Source organism: Canis lupus, unplaced genomic scaffold, assembly GCF_011100685.1.
Source record: "Canis lupus familiaris isolate Mischka breed German Shepherd unplaced genomic scaffold, alternate assembly UU_Cfam_GSD_1.0 chrUn_S274H434, whole genome shotgun sequence".
Lineage (NCBI taxonomy): Eukaryota > Metazoa > Chordata > Mammalia > Carnivora > Canidae > Canis > Canis lupus.
This window is the reverse complement of record NW_023331204.1, coordinates 23,802-43,911: the sequence shown is the minus strand read 5'-3', so window position 1 is coordinate 43,911 and position 20,110 is coordinate 23,802. Positions and strand designations below refer to the sequence as shown.

The following is a 20,110-nucleotide window of genomic DNA, read 5'->3' as shown; positions in this document are numbered from 1 at the left end:
GCACCTAATATAATAAGATACCAGGGAAAAAGCTTAACCAAACGTTGAAGGACCTGTCCCTCTCAAAACTATAAAACACTGGTGAAAGAAATTGAATACAACACAAATAAAGGGAAAAATATTCTTTGCCCATGGATTGGAAGAAACAAATTTTTGAAATATCTATACTATCCACAACAATCTACAGATTTAATACAGTCCCTATGAAAATGCCAAGAGCGTTTTTTCATAGAAATAAAAAAAATTATAAAATATATATGGAACCACAAAAGACTCCAAATGGTCAAAGCAATTTTTATTTTATTTTTTTTTAAATTTTTTTTTTAATTCATTTATGATAGTCACAGAAGAGAGAGAGAGGCCGAGACACAGGCAGAGGGAGAAGCAGGCTCCATGCACCGGGAGCCCGACGTGGGATTCGATCCCGGGTCTTCAGGATCGCGCCCTGGGCCAAAGGCAGGCGCCAAACCGCTTCGCCACCCAGGGATCCCCAAAGCAATTTTTAAAACAAAAGCTGAAAGTATCACAATTCTGGACTTCAAGTTCTTTACAAAGCTCTAGGAGTCAAAACCGTATGGTAACTGGCACAAAAATAGACGCAGTGACCAATGACCAATAGAAAACGCAGAAATAAAACTACAACTATGTGATCAATTAATCTTCAATAAAAGAGGCAAGAGTATCCAGTTGGAAAAAGTCTCTTCAACAAAGGAAACTGGGAAATTGGTCAGCGACATGTAAACAAATGAAACTGGACCACTTTCTTATACCATACATAAAAATAAACTCAAAATGAATTAAAGACATAAAGTGAGACCTGAAACCATAAAAAATCCTAGAAACGACAGGGCTTTCTTACGTCTCTGACATAAGCCAAAACATTTTTCTAGATATGTCTTCTGAGACAAGGGAGATAAAAGCAAAAATAAAGTATTGGGACTATACGAAAATAAAAAGGTTTTGCACAGCAAAGGAAACAATCAACAAAACAAAAGGCAACCTACTATTGACCTTTTGACCATACATCGGAAAAAAGATCATCTGCTTCCTGCAGTGCGGTTGACCTTGGGTAACTGTGAAACCACAGAGAACAAAACCAGAGACAAGAGGGGAATACTGTCATATTTACTCTCTGAATGTAAAGTGCACACTACTCAAGTGAATATTTAATGAAGTCAGCCAGAATGGAGACCTTTATAAAACGAAAATGACTTGCAGTTGAAAGCAAACCAGATTAGCTTTAAAACAGTAGCAAAAAAAGAAACCCTCTTTAACTTTTGGTTTGCTGTGTTGGAGTGTAGAATTTGAAATAAATGCAAGATAGAACTCAAAAGACAAGAACAAGGGTATAGTATAAAAATTCCTTTACTAATTTTTTTCGTATATATAAGAAGCTAGCTCTTACTCTAAACAATTGCCATTCAAGTAAAATTAATGGCAGAAGACTATATAATACTGAAGAATATTCTTTCAAACTATAGTGTACCAATAAATAAGTTGGTCATAAAACTATAGATCTCGCTTGGTTGTATGTTTACAAATCTTTGAAGGTCTCTTTTAAGTTTTTCCTTTCTGAAGGCAGTGCATCCGTTCTTTCTGCATTATACTTATATGACTCTAAAGTTATCCTACTGTGTCCCTTGAAAATTACTAAGGAAAAGGAGGGGATGGGGTTGGTGGACAATGTTTTGCAAAATTATTTAATTCCTGTGAAGATCTTTAAGTCAGGCAAGAGGGAAGGTTAGGAATATCAGATTTTATTGATCTAACCCGATACCTGAAATGACTCAAGTAGTTTTGAGTAAAGATAATATAGGGGCATGGTTATTTTTATGAAGTTTGGTGGAGCATACTATTGAAGACTCTTTCAGCAATCCATGCAGAATGTAGATCAGAGCGATGAGAAAAAGGGTGCCTGGGTAGTTTCAGTTGTTTAGGCATCTGCCTTCGGCTTGGTCGTGATCCCAGGGTCCTGGGATCGAGCCCCACATTGAGCCTGCTTCTCCTTCCTCCTCTCTCTCTGCCTTTCTATCTCTCTCTGTCATGACTAAATAAAATATTTTTAAAAAGAGACTTGAGAAAAATCAGGGACATTGTTGGGTTGTGATATGTTGGCAAGGTAGCTGTACTCTGACTCATCACAAACCTACATGAGCATCTATACTATACCAAGAGATTCAGTAAATAATAAAATGTGATGATTTTCCTCAAGAAGCTGAGTCCTTTGGGTAAGAAATAGTTTGTATATAGTAGGGTTTACTGTAATTAGAATAGAGGTCTAAACAAGGTGTTGTTACAACTCTAAGGATTGGAAATGTGTTCTTTAGAAGGTAGATAATTTTTTTTTAAAAAAAAGAAGGTAGATAATTTCTCAGCAGGAATTTCTTAAATTTTTTGTTTTGTTACAAGAATTATCTATTGAAAGTTTTGACAGGGATTACCAGTTGTAAACCTGTCTCTGAATAGATAAAGACTATTACCAATCTACATGGTTTAAGAACTTTATCTAGGGATGCCTGGGTAGCTCAGCAGTTAGAGCCTGCCTTCGGCATAGGGCATGATCCTGGAGTCCTGGGATCGAGTCCCATCGGGCTTCCTGCATGGAGCCTGCTTCTCCTTCTGCCTGTGTCCCTGCCTCTCTCTCTGTATGTCTCTCATGAATAAATAAATAAATGAAATCTTATCAAAAAATAACTTTATCCATATAACTCCTATAATCATGAAAACCAATCTAAGGAGTCACTATTACTAGCCTCATTTTATAGACTTTCTTAACAGTTTGTGTCCATTCAGGAGACGAAACCACACTAGAAATGTGAACAAGGAAATGTAATAAAAAGAATAACTATGTAATTTTAAAGAGTAGTTATGTACAACGAGAAACAAAAGAACAATAGGAAGAGGAATGACAGATGTGAGGGGCAACTTACTACTTCTAGTTCTGAGACAGACAGTCCAAGGGAGGCATCATTTTGGATGAGAGCACCCCCCCACACATCCAAAAAATGAGTTTTAGACTTTATTGGAGAGGGTGTGTACTGGGACCCATTGGAAGGTAGAAAAATTTGCCGGGATATTGTGACCTAGATTTGGTTAGTAGCTGGTAGGGAAAGGGAGAATTTATTCATCAGGATGCCTGTAAAACTCACTGAAGGAGGACTGTAACTGGGTTGCTTTAAATTGCTAGCAGTCACAGGGCCAAAGCAAACAAGCCAAAAAAAAAAAAACAAAAACAAAAAAACAAAAAAAAGGAAAGGAAAGGAAAACCAATAAGTGCACTGGAACCAAAAGGAGAAGCTTCCTACACGCTGTTTTTTGTGGTATCTGACTTGTGCTGTCTGCTAACAAAGCCAAACCACTGTAGGAGCTATTCAGAAGAGAAGTGTGTATCTGTGTATGCATACCACTACTTCTTTATTCATTAACTTACTGATGGACACTTAGGTTGTTTCCATGTCTTGGCTTTTGTAAACTGCTGCTGTGACAATGCGGGTGCAGGTATCTTTTTGCATTAGTGTTTTTGTTTCCTTCAGTATATTCTCAGAGGTGGAATTGCTAGATCCTAACTAGATCTTTTTTTTTTTTTTTTTTTTAGGATTCTCCATGCTGTTTTCCATATTGGATGCATGAATTTACAATCCTATCAGCAAGGATTCCCTTTCCTCTACAGCCATGCCAATAATTGTTCTCTTTTGGTAGAACCCACTCTTTTTCTTTTTTTGCTTCATGTAGGCAACCCTTTTTCTTTTTTAAAAATTAAATTGAATTAGCCAACATGTAGTACATACTTAGCTGCAGATGCAGGGTTCGATAATTTATCAATTGCATAGTAGCAATTCTAACAGGTGTGAAGGGATATTGTAGCTTTAATTTGCATTTCCCTAATGACTAGTGATGTCGAATGTCTTTTTTTTAAGATTTTATTTTTTTATTCATAAGAGACACACAGAGGCAGAGACAGAAGCAGGCTCCCTGCAGGGAGCCTAATGTGGGACTGATTCCCAGGATCCTGGGATCATGCCCTGAGCCAAGGGCTGACCCTTAACCCCTGAGCCACCCAGGCATCCCTGTTGAATGTCTTTTCCCATGTGCTTGTTGACCCTTTATATCTTCTTAGGAGAAATGTCTACATGTTCTTTGCCATTTCTTTTTTTTTTTTTTTATTTATTTACTCGTGAGAGAGACAGAGAGAGAGGCAGAGACACAGGCAAAGGAGAAGCAGGCTCCACGCAGGGAGCCCGATGTGGGACTTGATCCCGGGTCTCCAGGATCACCCCCTGGACCGAAGGTGGCACTAAACCGCTGAGCCACCCGGGCTGCCCCTCTTTGCCATTTCTTAATGGACTTATTTGGTTTTTGCTATTGAATTTCATGAGTTATGTTTTGTATAGTGATCCCTTAGAAGATAAATGGTTTATAAATGCTTTTTTACCAGTTTGTAGGTAGTCTTTTCACTTTGTGGATAGTTTCTGTAGAGTGCAAAAGATTTTTAGTGTAGTCATACTACATTAGTTATTTTTGACTTTGTTGCTTTTGCATGAGATGTTGTAGCAAAAAAAATGATCCCTAAGACCCATGTCAAGGAATTTGGTCCTATGTTTTATTTTGGAATTTCGTGTCTCATCACACTTAAATCTTAATCCATTTTTTGGTTAATATTTATAAGTGGTGTAAGATATGGTCCATTCATTCTTTTACATGTGAATATTTAGTTACCCCAGCATCATTTATTGAACAGATTGTCCTTTCTTCATACAGTATTGTGTCTTCCCTGTCAAATATTTGTTGACTTTATGTGTTTGGGTCTATTTTTGGGTTTCTATTCTTTCTAATTGATCCCTTATCCATTTTTGTGCCAGTACCATAATGTTTTGGTAACTAGAACTTTATAGTATGGCTGGAAATCAGGAAGACTGGATGCCTCCTGCTTTGTTCTTTTTCTCGGGATTTCTTTGCCTATTTGAGATCTCTTTTGGTTCCATATAAATTTTAGGAGCGGTTTCCTTCGGGGAAAAAAAGCCATTGGAATCTTGATAGGGATTTCATTGACTCTATGGATGGCTTTTGGTAGTATTGACATTTAATAGTATTAATTTTTTTAATCCACAGTTTGTGTCTTCCTGGATTGCTTTTATCAATGCCTTCTAGTTTCAGGGTAATATCTTTCACTTTCTCAGTTAAACTTATTCCTAAGTATGTTACTGTTTTTGATGCAATTGCAAAATGGGATAAGTTTCTTTTCAGAAAATCTGCTGTTGCTATGTAGAAATTCTTTTAAATTTTGTATGCTGATTTTGTGTCCTGTAACTTTATTGCATTTGTTGGTGGTGTAACAGGCTTTTGGTTGAGTTTTTAGGATTTTCTTTATATAAAAACAAATCATCTTCAAACAGAGACCATACATTAAAAAAAAAAAATTCTGATGGCATTTATTTAGTTAGCTAGTTACTGATTGCTCTAGCTAGGACTTTATTTCTATTGCATAGGAATGATGAGAGTGGGCACCTTATCTTGTTGCTGATCTTGGAAGAAAAGCTTTCAACCTTTCACCATTGAGTGTGATATCAGCTATGGGCTTGGCATATATGGCTTTTAGTATATTGAGGTATGTTATTTACTTACCTAATTTGTTAACCTGTTTTTTCATAAATGTTGGATTTGGTCAAATGCTTTTTCTGTGTCTATTGAGATGATCATAGGATTCTTTCTTTCATTCTATTAATGTGATGTATCACATTGATCGATTTCCATATTTTGAACCATCCTTTCAACCCTAGGGATAAATCCCACTTGAATATGGTCATTATCCTTCTAATGATTCTTTTGATAGGCCCGCTTGAATTTTTTTTTAAAGATTTTACTTGAGAGAGTAAGAGAGAAAGCACAAACCAAGTGAGGGGCAGAGGAGCCTGATGCAGGGCTCACTCTCAGAACCTGAGATCATGACCTAAGCTGAAGGCAGATGCTTAACTGACTGAGCCACTCAGGCGCCCCATAGGCTACTGAATTTTTTGTTAGTACTTTCTTGAGAAATTTTGCATCTATAATCATTAGGATATTGGCCTGTAGTTTTCTTTTCTTTCTAGTAGCATTCTTTTCTGATTTTGTTATCAGGATAATGCTAGCCTCCTAAAATGAGTTTGAGAGTGTTCCTTCATTATTAATTTTATGGAGAATTTGATAAGTATTGGTTTTAAATCTTAATTTAAATGTTTGGTAAAATTCACAGTGAATCCATCTGGTCCTGGACTTTTCTTCTTTGGGACTTTTTTTTTTTTTACTCAACATATATTTATTGAGCACTTTTTATATGCCAGGAATGAGCACTGATCAAAATGACAAAAAGTCTTTGCCCTAGGTGAGTTTATATTTAAGAAGTGGAGGGACGCCTGGATGGCTCAGCAGTTGAGCATCTGCCTTTGGCTCAGGGTGTGATCCTGGAGTCCTGGGATTGAGTCCCACATTGGGCTTCCTGCATGGAGCCTGCTTCTCTCTCTTCCTGTTTTTCTGCCTCTCTGTGTGTGTGTCTCTCATGAATAAATAAATAAAATCTTTAAAAAAATTTAAGAAGTGGAATGTAGGCTATTAAAGAAGTAAAATGTTTATAGTATGGAGAAAAACTAATCAGGTAATGATAATAGGGAGATACTCATGTGGGGAGGGAGGTTGCAGCTTTAAAAAATTATTTATTTTAAAAATTCCATTATAGTTAAAATACAGTGTTATATTAGTTTCAAGTATACAATAAAGCGATTCAGGAACTCTATACATTACTTAGTGCTCATCATAATGAATGTACTCTTAATCCCCTTCACTCATTGCTCATATCTTCCCACCTACCTCCCCTCTGTCAACCACCAGTTTGTTTTCTATATTTAAAAGTCTGTTTTAGGGATCCCTGGGTGGCGCAGCAGTTTAGTGCCTGCCTTTGGCCCAGGGGGCGATCCTGGAGACTGGGGATCGAGTCCCACGTCGGGTTCCCGGTGCATGGAGCCTGCTTCTCCCTCTGCCTGTGTCTCTGCCTCTCTCTCTCTCTCTCTCTGTGACTATTATAAATAAATTTTTTTAAAAAGTCTGTTTTAGGTATGTCTTTTTTGTTTTGTTTCTTAAATTCCACATGTGAGTGAAATCATATAGGATTTATCTTTCTCTGACTTATTTCATTTAGCATTATACCCTCTAAGATCATTCCATGTTGTTGCAAATGGCAAGATTTCTTTTTTTCTTTATGGCTGGGTAATATTCTAGTGTGTGTGTGTGTGTGTGTGTGTGTGTGTCCACCACCTCTTCTTTTTTTAAGATTTTATTTATGAGAGAGAGAGAGAGAGAGACGGGGGGGGGGGGAGCAGAGACACAGCGACACAGGCAGAGGGAGAAGCAGGCCCCATGTAGGGAGCCCGATGTGGTACTCGGTCCCGGGACCCCAGGATCATGCCCTGGGCCAAAGGTGGCGCTAAACCGCTGAGCCACCTGGGGATCCCCACAACCTCTTCTTATCCTTTCACCTATTGATGGATGCTTGAACTGCTTCAATAATTTGGCTATTAAAAATAATATTTCAGCAAACATAGGGATGCATGTATCTTTCAAATCAGTGTTTTCATATTCTTTGGGTAAATACCCAGCAGTGGAATTACTGGATCATATAGAACTTCTATATTTAATTTTGTGAGGAAATCCCAAGTTGTTTACCACAATGGATGCACTTGAGTTTGCATTCCCACCATTATTGCACAAAAGTTCCTTTTTCTTCATATACTTGCCAACATCTGTTTCCTGTGTTGTTAATTTTTGCCATTCTGACCCATGTGAGGTAATATCTCATTGCAGTTTTGATTTGCATTTCCCTGATGGTGAGTGATGTTGAGCATCTTTTCATGTGTCTGTGGGCCATCTGCATATCATCTTTGGAGAAATGTTTGTTCATGTCTTCTGCCCATTTTTAAATTGGATTGGTTTTTTTGGCATTCAGTGTAGAAGTTCTTTATATATTTTGGATATCCCTTATCAGATATGTCATTTGTAAATATCTTCTCTCATTCAGTAGGTTGTCTTTTCTTGGTGGTTTCCTTTGCTATGCACAAGTTTTTATTTTGATGTAGTTGCAATAATTTATTTTTGTTCGTATTTCTCTTGCTTTAGAGACATATCTAGAAAAATGTTTCTGTGGCTGATATCAGATATGTTGTCTTCTGGGATTTTTATGGTTTCAAGTCTCCCAATTAGGTCCTTAATCCATTGTGAGTTTATTTTTGTGTATGGTGTAGGTCCAACTTCATTCATTTGCTTGTAGCTGTTGGATGTGAGGGCGATCTGGCTGCGACACCTGTCACCCCATTGATCACCAGGGTTGATCGGCGATCTGGCTGGCTAGGCGGGTGTCCCCTTCCTCTCTCACTGCTCCATGTGCGTCCCTCCCGAAGCTGGGTGCTCGGTGGAAGACGACGACCATCCCCGATAGAGGAGGACCGATCTTCGGTCAAGGGTACACGAGTAGCTGCGCTCCCCTGCTAGAACCTCCAAACAAGCTCTCAATGTCCAGTTTTCCCAGCACCTTTTAGTTAAGAGACTCTTTCCCATTGCATATTCCTGCCTCCTTTGTTGTAGATTAATTAACCTAATAACTGCAGGCTTATTTCTGGGCCCTCTGTTCTGTTCTTGATCCATGTGCCTATTTTTGTGCCAGTACTATATGATTTTCATTACTACAGCTTTGCAATATAACTGGAAATCTGGGATTGTGCTACTTCTAGTTCTGTTTTTCTTTTCAAGATTGCTTTGGCTCTTTGGGGTTTTTTGTGGGTCCATACAAATTTTAGGATTATGTAGGTCTGTGAAAAGTGCTGTTGGTAGATGGAGATTTTATTAAATCTGTAGATTGCTTTGCGTCCTGTGGTCATTTTAACAATGTTTATTCCCCCTTGGGGCATTTTTGATTACTTATTCAATCATCTAACTAGTAGATGGTCTAGTTGCATTTTCTAATTTTTCCTGATTCATTCTTGGTAAGTTGTGCATTTCAGATAATTTTTTTCATTTATTCTATGTTGTGTAGTATATTGGTATATTGTTAAGGTCTTTGTATTTCTGTAGTATCACTTGTAATGTGCTTTTTTACATTTATAATTTTATTGATTTGGGTCCTTTGCCTTTTCTTTGTTAGTGTACGTAAGGGTTTGCCTAAGGGTTTATTTATCTTTTCAAAGAACCAGCTCTTACTTTGGCTATTCCTTTCTATTGTTTTTCTATTCTCTATTTCATTTATGTTTACTTTCATTTTTATTTCTTCTAATTTTGGACTCAGTTCCACTTTTTCTGGTTCCTTAAGGCTTAGAGACTTAGGTTACTTATTTAGGATCTTTTTTTGCTTCTTAATGTAGATGTTTATTGCTGTGAACTTCCAATTAGAATTGCTTTTATTATAGCCCACAAGTTCTGGTATGTTGTACTTTCATTTTTGTTTGTCTCAAAAAATAAAAAATAAAAAAACCTTTTCTATTTCTCCTTTAACTATCAATTGATCAAATGGTTTTAAGGAGAGTGTTATTTAATTTGCATATGGTCATGAGTTTTCCAGCTTTCCTGTTGGGATTGATTTTTAATTTCATGCACGGTAGTCAAAAAAGATATTTGGTGTAATTTCAGTCTTCCTGAGTTTGCTAAGACTTGTTTTGTTGCAAAGTTTATGGTCTGTTCTAAAAAAGTATTCCCTGCCTGCTTGATAAAAATATCTGTTCTGCCATTGTTGAAGAGAATGTTCTATGTATGTGTTAGGTCTGTTTGGTCTGTAATGTTTTTTAGGTATACTGTTTCCTGATTGGTTTTCTGGATGATCTATCCATTGCATTACTGTTGATTTCTCCTTTGAGCTTTGTCAGTTTCTGCCTTATATATATTCAGGTATTCCAACGTTATGCACAAAATATTTACAATTGTTGTTATCTTATTAAAGCAATGGCCATTTTCTCATTATATCATTTTTATAATACATGTAATGTAAGTAAATTTAGTGCCAGTAATTTAGTGCCATTTGCTTGAAACGTCTTTTTTCATCCCTTTATTCTGTGTGTCTTTGAGGGTAAAGTGAGTCTTTTTTAGGCACCATAATGTTGGGTATGGTTTTTAATCCATTTAGCCATTTTGTGGCTTTTAATTGAAGAAATCTGTTTACAACTAAAGTAATTATTTATAGATAAGGATTTACTATTGCCATTTTGTTCATTATTTTCTGGTTATTTTGTACACCCATTATTTCTTATTTAAACCTGTTACTTTTTTAGGGTGTGTTTTGATGTCTTTTGGTATCATTGTGCTTTGAGTTCCTATCTATGTTTTATGTAATTACTAAAGGATTTTCCTAGTAATTACAATGAGGCTTACATATAATATCTTAAACTTATAACACCTCATTTTAAACTGATACAACTTTGATAAAATTGATAACCTTTACACTTTTACTCCCTCTCCTCCTTTTTGGTTATCGCTTTTACATTGTGTAATAACAGATTAACATAGTTATTTTTAGTACATTTTTTAAAACTTCAGCTAGAGTTTTAAGTGAATTAACTATCCCTGTTACCATATTGCAGAATATATGACTGTATGTTTACCATTACCACTGAGATTTTTGCTATCTTTTTATGTTTTTGTGATAATTATTGTTCCTTTACTTAAAGAACTTCCATTAGCATCTTTTGTAAGGTAGATATAGTGATAAGGAACTCCTTTACTGGTTATTTGCTCAGGGAAGTCTTTATCCTTGCTTTGTTTCAAGGGACAGTTTAGCCAATATAGAATAATACTTGGTTGACAGTTATTTTCCTCCAATAGTTTGAGTATGTCATCCCATTCCTTGATTAAAATGTTTTGTTTTGATTTTTGACTAAAATGTTTTTGTGAGAAATGTGTTAATAATCTTTTGGGTGTTCCTTTGTGCGTAACTTTTTCCTGCACTGCTCTTAAAATTCTTTCTTTGTCTTTGACTTTTGGCAGTTTGACTATAATGTGTCTCAGTGTAGCCCTATTCAGGTTCATCCTATTTGAGGTCCTCTGGACCTGATGAATCTGGATGTTCATTTTTTCCCCTAGATTAGGGGACATTTCAGCCATTACTGGTCTTTCTCCCTTTCTTGTCTCCTTCAGGAAATTCCTATAACGCAAATGTCATTCCTTTTGATTGTGATTCATAATTCCCGTAGGATTTTTCACTCTCTGTCATTCTTTTTTCATTTTGCTCCTCTAGATTATTTTCCATGACTTCTCTTTCAAGTTACTGATTCCCTCTTCTGCATGGTTGAGTCTACTTTTGACATTTTCTGTTGAATTCTTCAGTTTACTTATTTTTCAAATCTAAGAATTATATTTGGATTTGTTTTTGATGGTTGCTCTTTCAAAGTTCTCATTTTTATTATTCATTATTTTCCTAATTTCATTTGCTTTTCTGTGTGTGTCTGTGTTTGTGTGTTTTGTAGTTCACTAACTTCCTAAAGGTGGTTCACTTTGAATTCTTTCTGACAGTTCCTAGATCTCCATTTATTAAGGTTTAGCTTTTGGATCTTTATGAGTTTATTTTGGTGGTGTCCTATTTACCTGATTTTTTTTTTTTTTTTGTGATCTTTGATTCCTGATGTTGGAATCTGTGCATTTAAGTAATTGGGCTCCAATTCCATACTTGACAAGTTTGCTTTGGCAGAGACACTTCTTCACCATTCAGCTCAGTTTCAGTTTCTGGGCATTTGCTGGTAATTTCTTTGGGCAAATGGGGTCTGCTATTGTGGTCTTTTCTTGGATGGGGCCATGCTTCATACTTTAAGGTCAGGGATAGGAGATGTTCCAGTGACTGAGAGAGTTGTATAGGACTGCCAGCTTGGTTCCCTCCCTAAGAAAAGCTATAGGATGGGCTTTGCAGTTGCCTGGCTTCTCTACAATTGCTTGGATTCTCTCCTAATCTGGTTAGGCTTCATGGATGGTCTGGACTGGCTACTCTATTCAGCAGTAGATAAGACTATGAATTAGTTTCCCTTCCCTAGCACGACAGCAGATAGAACCAGGGTCCGTATAGCTCATTGTTGGTGGACCCGAATCAGTGTAGTGTCTGCACGGAGTTGCTTGGTCAGGTGAGGCCACTGGTTTTGCTCTGCAGACTGGGGAAGCCACAGGCTATGCTCTTTGTTCAAATGCCACTGTAGGTAGGGCTGTTGGATGGGCTACAGAGCTTTCCTTGTGCTTTGGTTAGATTCTCTGGTTGGATAGACTGATGGCATTCAACAATGAGCAGGGTTATGAATTAGATTCCCTGTCTGGGTGCAGTGGGAGAAGCAGTTAAAGCTGCTATTGTTCTTTGTTTGTTGTTTCAACTCAGGCTGATCCATTCCCCAAGTTCCCTGACCAAACAGGGCCGCTGTGCAACTTCAATTCTACCAGCTTCTCAGCTTGACTGCTATTGGGTCACAAAGCTTTCAGAGTTTTCTCCAGCCCTTCTTGTCAAATTGGACTAGAAGATACTCTCCACAGTCGAGGAAGGGAGCTGTGATTCAGTTCCCTGCCTGGGCTTAGGCAAACTTGGCTCTATGGTCAACAGTATTCATTTGATCAGAATAAATAAGATCTATATTCTGCTAATTCCCTGGTCAGAGTATATATCCATCTTGGTTCTGATAATGAGGAAAGCCGCTGGTTGGTATTATTACTTGGACACTGCAAGTATGGACTTGGTCGGCCAAGGTCGTATGCTAGTTGTTGCAAGCCTCTCTCCTATTCTTTGTCACAGTTAGAATCCCAGTGTTTGAACCTTATAGTTTTCCAGCAATCCCTGTGTAGGCATGAGATCAGAGTAGGGGTTCAAACAAAGCAGCCACAGTGCTGAGTTGGGGGGCTGGCTATTCCCCCCTGTGTTCTCTTTTCCCACTGGAAGAATTGGAGGCTCAGTTGAGACCTCAGGTTGGTGCTGAAATGGCCTGGATTTGGGGGGAGAAGTGCAGCCAGCGTGTGGCCCCGTCTCTTCCTATGCAGTTTGTCTTGGCCTCTGAGGTGTGGGGAGTACCTCACCATCATGTTCTAGGGTTCTTTCAATGTTGTCTTGCTCTTGAATAGTTGTTCATTTGTTTTGGGAGGGGACTGAAGTCAAGAATATCCTATGTTGCCATCTTGGTGATGTGATTCTTCATGTTCTTTTTTTTAAATAAAAAGAATATCCTTTCCCTTTAGTAATTATTTATTTAATCACATTATATTTAATAAGATAGTTGAAAAGAGGATAGGAGACCATGATTTGGCTATGGACCCATGATCATAGTGAATTGAGTTAGAAAATTAGCAAATGAGGGGATCCCTGGGTGGCGCAGCGGTTTGGCGCCTGCCTTTGGCCCAGGGCGCGATCCTGGAGACCTGGGATCGAATCCCACATCGGGCTCCCGGTGCATGGAGCCTGCTTCTCCCTCTGCCTGTGTCTCTGCCTCTCTCTCTCTCTGTAACTATCATAAATAAATTTAAAAAAATTTAAAAAAATAAATTAAAAAAAAAAGAAAATTAGCAAATGAGCTCCAAATTTCTAGAGTATTTATTTTTATTTATTTGTCTGATTTTTTGGCAGAGTTAATGTTATACTGTGGATCTGTTTTATTTATAGAAATTGGTTTTTTTACCCCATTTTTATGAATCTATGTGTTAAAAATTCTGACACTTGAGTTGAGGAAAAGACAAAGAGTTCAGGAGAATAAGAGTAGAGGTCTTTGTTTTGCAGCAAAGGGAGAGAAGCCCATGGATTTTAGGCTGAGAGTCTGGTGGTGGACTGACTGACATATCAGTTTCTCCACAGAGAACCTTAATTGCTTGACAAAACAGGCGTTTCCTATGAGGAGAAAAACACAATACCACCCTGAGGATTTCTATTCATAAACATAAATCCTCCTTAAAAGGAATACTGGCAATCTAGAATTTCAGATATTTAATATTTTTAATGAAATTTATCCTAATTTTCTCATTTTTGTAAGCATCTGTAACCCAACTCGATTTCTCTTTCTTTTAGATGAGACTATTACTTACCTCCAAAGAATTATTAAATTTGCCATGGATTTAGGTTTTGGGTGCTTCTAAAATATCTCCAAACTTTTTAGGAAAGAGAATACCAAACATATGTTTTAACACAATTTTGGCACGAAAAAAGAATTTTTTTCAAAAATTGGGGATTTCAAAACTAGAGGTTATAGCAATTTGCAGATTATTGAGAATCTTGATTATTTAATTGAATGTTTCCTTATTTAAAATACTAAACTACAACTACTTTAATTCAACCTAAGTGTATTTTATGAAGCCTATCTTCCTGCCACCTTGCCCCCCACACATTTTTTTCCCTTAAGGGTCACTGTGTTAAAAAAACAGTCAAAGCAACAAAATAGAAATGTTCTAGTTTGTCTGTGCTTAAAGTGCATTTTGAAATTTGCTTTTAATCCTCTCATGGTCATGAAGATACTCTTCAGAAGTTTCTACTTTTGTGAAAACATATTAGCTTTCTCAGACTAAAATACACTGAGCTTGATTTAGTCCCAGAAAATAACCCATATACTGGAAAATGAAGATTTCATACATCAAATAGCACCAGTGGTGCATTTTCTCAAGTCTACGTTGTGTAAACAGGACATTTTTACATTATTTTGTTCTATTCTCCATGGTATAATGTAGATGAGAAAGCCAAAGTTTTCATAAACAACTCTGTACACAGTAAAGATATTTTAATATTCCCAAACAATATTTTTGATCACTGTAATTTATTTCTGCCTGCAAACTTTTGAGTCATGTGCTTTTTTTTTTTTTTTGAGATCTAAACTATTTCTCATTTTCTACTTTATCTGTTCACAGGAAAACCACATAAGTCAATACTTAGCATTTGGATTCAGTAAAGGCTAAGCAAAGACAGGTGGAACAATATAGGAAAAAGGAGTGATTTATTATTTTTATGATGTTCATTTTCTTTTTTTTTAAATTTTTTTTATTTATTTATGATAGTCAGAGAGAGAGAGGCAGAGACACAGGCAGATGGAGAAGCAGGCTCCATGCACCAGGAGCCCGACGTGGGATTCGATCCCGGGTCTCCAGGACCACGCCCTGGGGCAAAGGCAGGCGCCAAACCGCTGCGCCACCCAGGGATCCCTGATGTTCATTTTCAAACTTAAAATACTAATTGTAGCTTTTCCTCAAACTACTATATCTGCTAAATATAGGAATGTTGGTTGGCATTTCTGTAGCTGAGATCTAAAAGAGAGTCTTGAATGAGTTTGTGTGTTGGTGCTTCGGAAGCCAGTTCCAGTAGTAACTGTATTCATGTTTTCATTAATTCATTACCCTCTGGTAGTAATTGTTCTATTCTGCATTGAGATTTAGGAATTTCTTTCATCCCATGTATGCTTTGGGAGAAAGCTTGAATTGCCCATCCCTTATGTTTTTTTGCTGTGAATATATTGAGCATGTGGATGTGTGTGTGTGTGTGTGTGTGTGTGTGTGTGTGAGTGTGTGCATGCGCGTCTTGGTCTTCTATTTAGGGCTGTGCTTTTTCTGCATATATTGTGAAAAAAATGTTTCAAGAAAGTGTTTTTTTTGTGTGTGTGAGATTTGGCATTTTTAAACTTCATTATAGATTTAAAGTCTTCCTAAAATAGAAGATGGGGAATGAAGCGACTATTTTCCAGTTTATGCTCTTTTCTATAAACCTAACTGCAGAATAAACCTAAATTTGTTAATTATCGAGCATCTTATTTTTTATTAAGTGCATATTCATAAATAAGTCCTTCTAGAAAGAAGGGTATCTAGTTGTTTTCTTCTTAGTAAACTGGATTTTCATTGTCATCTTCATATTGTCCTCAAGTTATAATTTAGACACTGTTTGGCAGTGAACAAACACAGTCCCTCGACAGAAGTGATTGTAAAAGACTGGAATGAGAAGTTGTTGAGGTAAAAGTTTCATCGTTACTGTGACATAAAACCAAGAAATGGAGAAAAAGTCCATTCCTTCCCATTTATGGAGTCACTGATCACTGACTGGGGGAAAATATATATTTTTTGTAGACAAGTAAAATCTGGTAAATAACCCATGGTATTTTGAAGAATCTTTGCTGTAGATAATTATGTTGCTGGATTAGAGAAATTCAGGTCAGTAGAAATAAATAATAAAACATAAAGTATATACTATGGAGTCAAGACAAAAAATAAAAGATTTTTCTTATTTGAAAATTCTATTGAGAATAAGATCCATATTTAATAAGAAAGTATTTTTCTATGATTATTCAAGATTAAATTTCAATAAGTTACATTATCAAGGATGTCTATGGAGAGAGTAGTTTTTTTTCCTGTGCCTTTTCTTTGAGCTCCTTTGGATTTTATTTTTCTGCAAGATCATTGTTCTTCACTCTAAAAGTTATAAATCAGAACTATAAGGGGCATTTTTTGTTTTTGTTTTTGCTTGTATGTCAGAACTTCTCAAGTCTTTTTCTTTTCTCCCGTAAGTATCGCTCTGGTCCATTTTGTTTCTATTTTCATACTAGCAGTGTGTATGAAAAGTATAAGAAGAGACAATGATCCTCCCCTAGTCAACACCAAGTTTCCTTAGCAGCCCATGTCTCCTTGCCTTGCAGAACTTTACCATGTAGATAGTGAAATTTACATTAGATTTTCGTAGAAAATTGCTGAACCTTACAAAAAAGTCTCCTTTAGTTTAGTTTTTTTTTTTTTTTTTTTTTTATCTTTTTTTTTTCAGTTGAGGTAAAAGTTTCAGTGTATGGAAAGCTGCGCGTGGCACACGCGCCCCCGTGTTCCCTCCCAGGAGCTCCCGAGGCCCCTCCCTCGGTGCCCACCCGCCTCTCCCCACCCCTGCAGAAGCCCGGACTGGAGCCCGCAGCACCTCCACAGTCCCCCCACCCTGCAGCAAGAGGTGACCCCAGCCGCGGGGCTGAGCTGGGGGGACAGAGACATCGCCTGTTTGCAAAGCTGACAGCCTTCGGTGCAGTACCATCTCAGAGAAACTTCCTTTCAAACAATGCTTTCTGGAGCTACAGACCAGCTTGGGCATAAGAAAGGGGCTTTGCAAGAAACTTCAGATCACATCTGACATGGTTTTCTACGGTCATCAGGTCAGCGTTTGAAGTTGCCGTCTCCAAGCAACTCAACTCAGTAAGGAAGGGAAGGCTTTATGCGGGTTCACACCTTCTCATAAAGCCTCACATACACACGAGAAAGATCTTAGACCTATTAAAGCCAAAACTGGAAGATTCCATAACACTGAGTTTATTTATCTTTTTTAATTTTTATTTATTTATGATAGTCACAGAGAGAGAGAGAGAGAGAGAGGCAGAGACACAGGCAGAGGGAGAAGCAGGCTCCATGCACCGGGAGCCCGACGTGGGACTCGATCCCGGGGCTCCAGGATCGCGCCCTGGGCCAGAGGCAGGCGCCAAACCGCTGCGCCACCCGGGATCCCTGGATTCCGTAACACTGAGTTTTAAAGAAAACCTGCAGGCGCGGAACCAGAGCAGCAGATCAACCAGAGCAAGGGACACTGCAGAGTTCCGGCGGGTGCGACTTCGCTGGTTTTGTCCTGATGTGCGAGTCCAGCGCTCAGTCTGAGTCGCTGCAGTGGAGCTGGATCCGCCGAACTGCTGCTCCCGGACCGAGGAGCTGCTGCTGCTGAGCCGGGCGGCCCTCCCGAGGGCGCAGAGCCCGCTTTCTCCTCCTTGGCAGGCTTCTCGTTGTTGTTCAGCTGCCCACGGACGTCCTGCCGCGCGTCTCCGACTCCTTCTTTTCCTGAGCTAACTCCTCCTTGGACTTGGCCGCCTGCTTCTTCCCGCTCGTGGAGAAAGGCTCCCTTTGCTTTTCCTGTCAACAACACTTGCTCCCGCACAGTGGTGGGTTTCAGAGGCTCAAAGTCAATCTCTCTCTGCTCAGGCCTGGGTCCCTGAGCGAGGGCTCCGGGACTGGATGAAGTGGACCCCGCAGCCCCGTGTCCCCGGGCAGCCGGGTGGTCTAGGCTGAGCTGGCGCCCTCGGCCTAGCTCACGGGCAGGCCTTGCTCCTCCTCTCCGGGTCGTCGAGGCCGATGCCTGCTTGCCGCCCTGCTTCGGCTGCCTGCTGGCCTGGCTGCGCTGCCGGCCTTCTCGGCGGGAGCCCTCTTCGGTTGGGCCTGCTTGGCGGCGGGGCCCCCTTGGCCTTCTCGTCCTCAGACTTGGCCTTGTGCCTCTCCATGTCCTCGTCTTCGTCCGCGTCCTCCTCCTTCTCCTCCTTTCCCTTCGGCTCCTTCTTCCTCTCTGGCTTGTTCCCGGGCCCGCGACAGGGCGGCGAGCTGCTCCTGCACAGCCTTCAGCTGCTCCTGCAGCTCCGCCAGCCGGGCCCGCTCCTCCTCCTCCTCCTCCTCCTCCTCCTCCTCCTCCTCCTCCTCCTCCTCCTCCTCCGAGCTCTCCTCGCTGCTGCGGCTGCTCTCGGCGCCCCTGCTCAGCACGGGGGCTGCGGGCTCAGCCGGCATCTTAGCAAACCGCACCTCAAACACGGCCGCAGCTTCCTGGCCACGGCCACCACCTTGTGGCCTGGGGGTTGTACTGGTAACAGCTGGAGAACATGAACCGGGTGTCAGCAGCAGAGCCCTGCGCGTCTGGGCACTCGCGACTGTCCGTCTTCTTGACAGTGCTGAGGTCCATCGGGTGCTCGGTGACGTCGTGGTAGTCGTGCAGCTCCAGGGCCTCGGCGTCCACCGGCTGGAGAAGGGCCAGGCGCAGGCCGCACGCTTCTTGCACGGCCTGTCCTCGAGGACGCTGTCACAGTGCCGCGAGTGCTCGGCAGCTCGCCCTTCCGGCCCGCATGCTGAGGCACCTCGCCGTCCTCTAGACCCTTCCAGGGCGGTGCGATGGGGCGGCCCCCACTCTCTCGCCGAGCCCCCACCTCGGCCTGCTTGGGGTCTGACAGTGGCGGCGGCGATTCGCTCCGGCTCGCGGATGGAGTGGGCGTCGTGGTGGCTGCTTTCCGCTTTGCACCCTTTTCCTTGACGACAGGCGCTGTGGGAGGGACCACAGGGATGGATGATGGGCGTCGAGGGAGGGGGTGGGGCGGCGGCGGGGGCGCAGGGACCGACGTGATGTTTGCGGTAATGGTTGGCAGAGGGGGGGCAGCAATGACAGGCGTCTGGAGACAGTGGGGGGACGCTCTGGAAGGGGGTTGCTGGGGAGACAGAGGACACGGCCACCACTTGCTGCCCACCTGCACTCCGGGTTCCTGCGCCGCGTTCCGGCCTTTGCCCTTCGGAGCAGGGGGTAATAATTCAACTTCGTCCTGGGGCACCTGGGCCACTCTCTGCAGAAAAATTTTCTCTAAGGCTTGGGCCGTTAGCACTGTGTCGTCTGTGGGCTTGTTGTAAATGTAACAATTTGTAAACATGGTGTGGAAGTCCTGCATACATTCGCCGGCGCTCCAGTAATAATTATTTTCTAGTCTCTTCTGAATAGTCCCCATAGCCATCGGGTGTTTATGATTTTATGGTAATCGGGCAGGTTTAGCTTGATTGCATCCACGGGCTGGTAGAAGGGCCAGGCGAGCTGGTGATTCCAGGGCGTCTTTACCACCACGTTCTGCGCGTACTGCAGCTGCTTGGTCTTGCGGCCAGGCTTGGCGGGGTTGGAGACCTCCCGCGGGTTCCCCGGGATCCCCGCGGGCGCGACCGTCCTGGTGGTGGACATCCTCCGCGGCTCGCTCACTGGCCGTCACAGCAGCGGCTCAGGGAGGCCCTCGCTTCCACTGCGCTCCTTTTGGAGGCCTGACATCCCCTTTGTAGGCCCAGCCAGGCAGCACTTGGCCTCGGCGGCTCCGACGGCCGTCCCTCCGCTCCCTATATAGATTCTGGATAACAGTTCTTTATTAGATGGTTCTTTTGTAAATATTTTCTCCAACTCTGTGCTTTGTCTTCTTATTCTCTTGACATTGCTGTTTGCAGAACAGAAAATTTTAATGGAGTCCAGTGTATCAGTTATTTCTTTCATGGATTGTGCCCTGGTGTTGGATCAAAATCATAGCCATACCCAAGTTCACCTGCATTTTCTCCTACATTATCTTGCAGAGGTTTTATAATTTTGCATTTCATA

The 20,110-nt window shown here is 40.6% G+C and overlaps 1 pseudogene; it reads right to left on the bottom strand.

Moving 5' to 3' along the window:
• Positions 1-17,396: 17,396 nt before the first annotated feature.
• Positions 17,397-19,708, bottom strand: LOC119879097 (annotated as a pseudogene).
• Between the last annotated feature and the right edge of the window lie 402 nt (positions 19,709-20,110).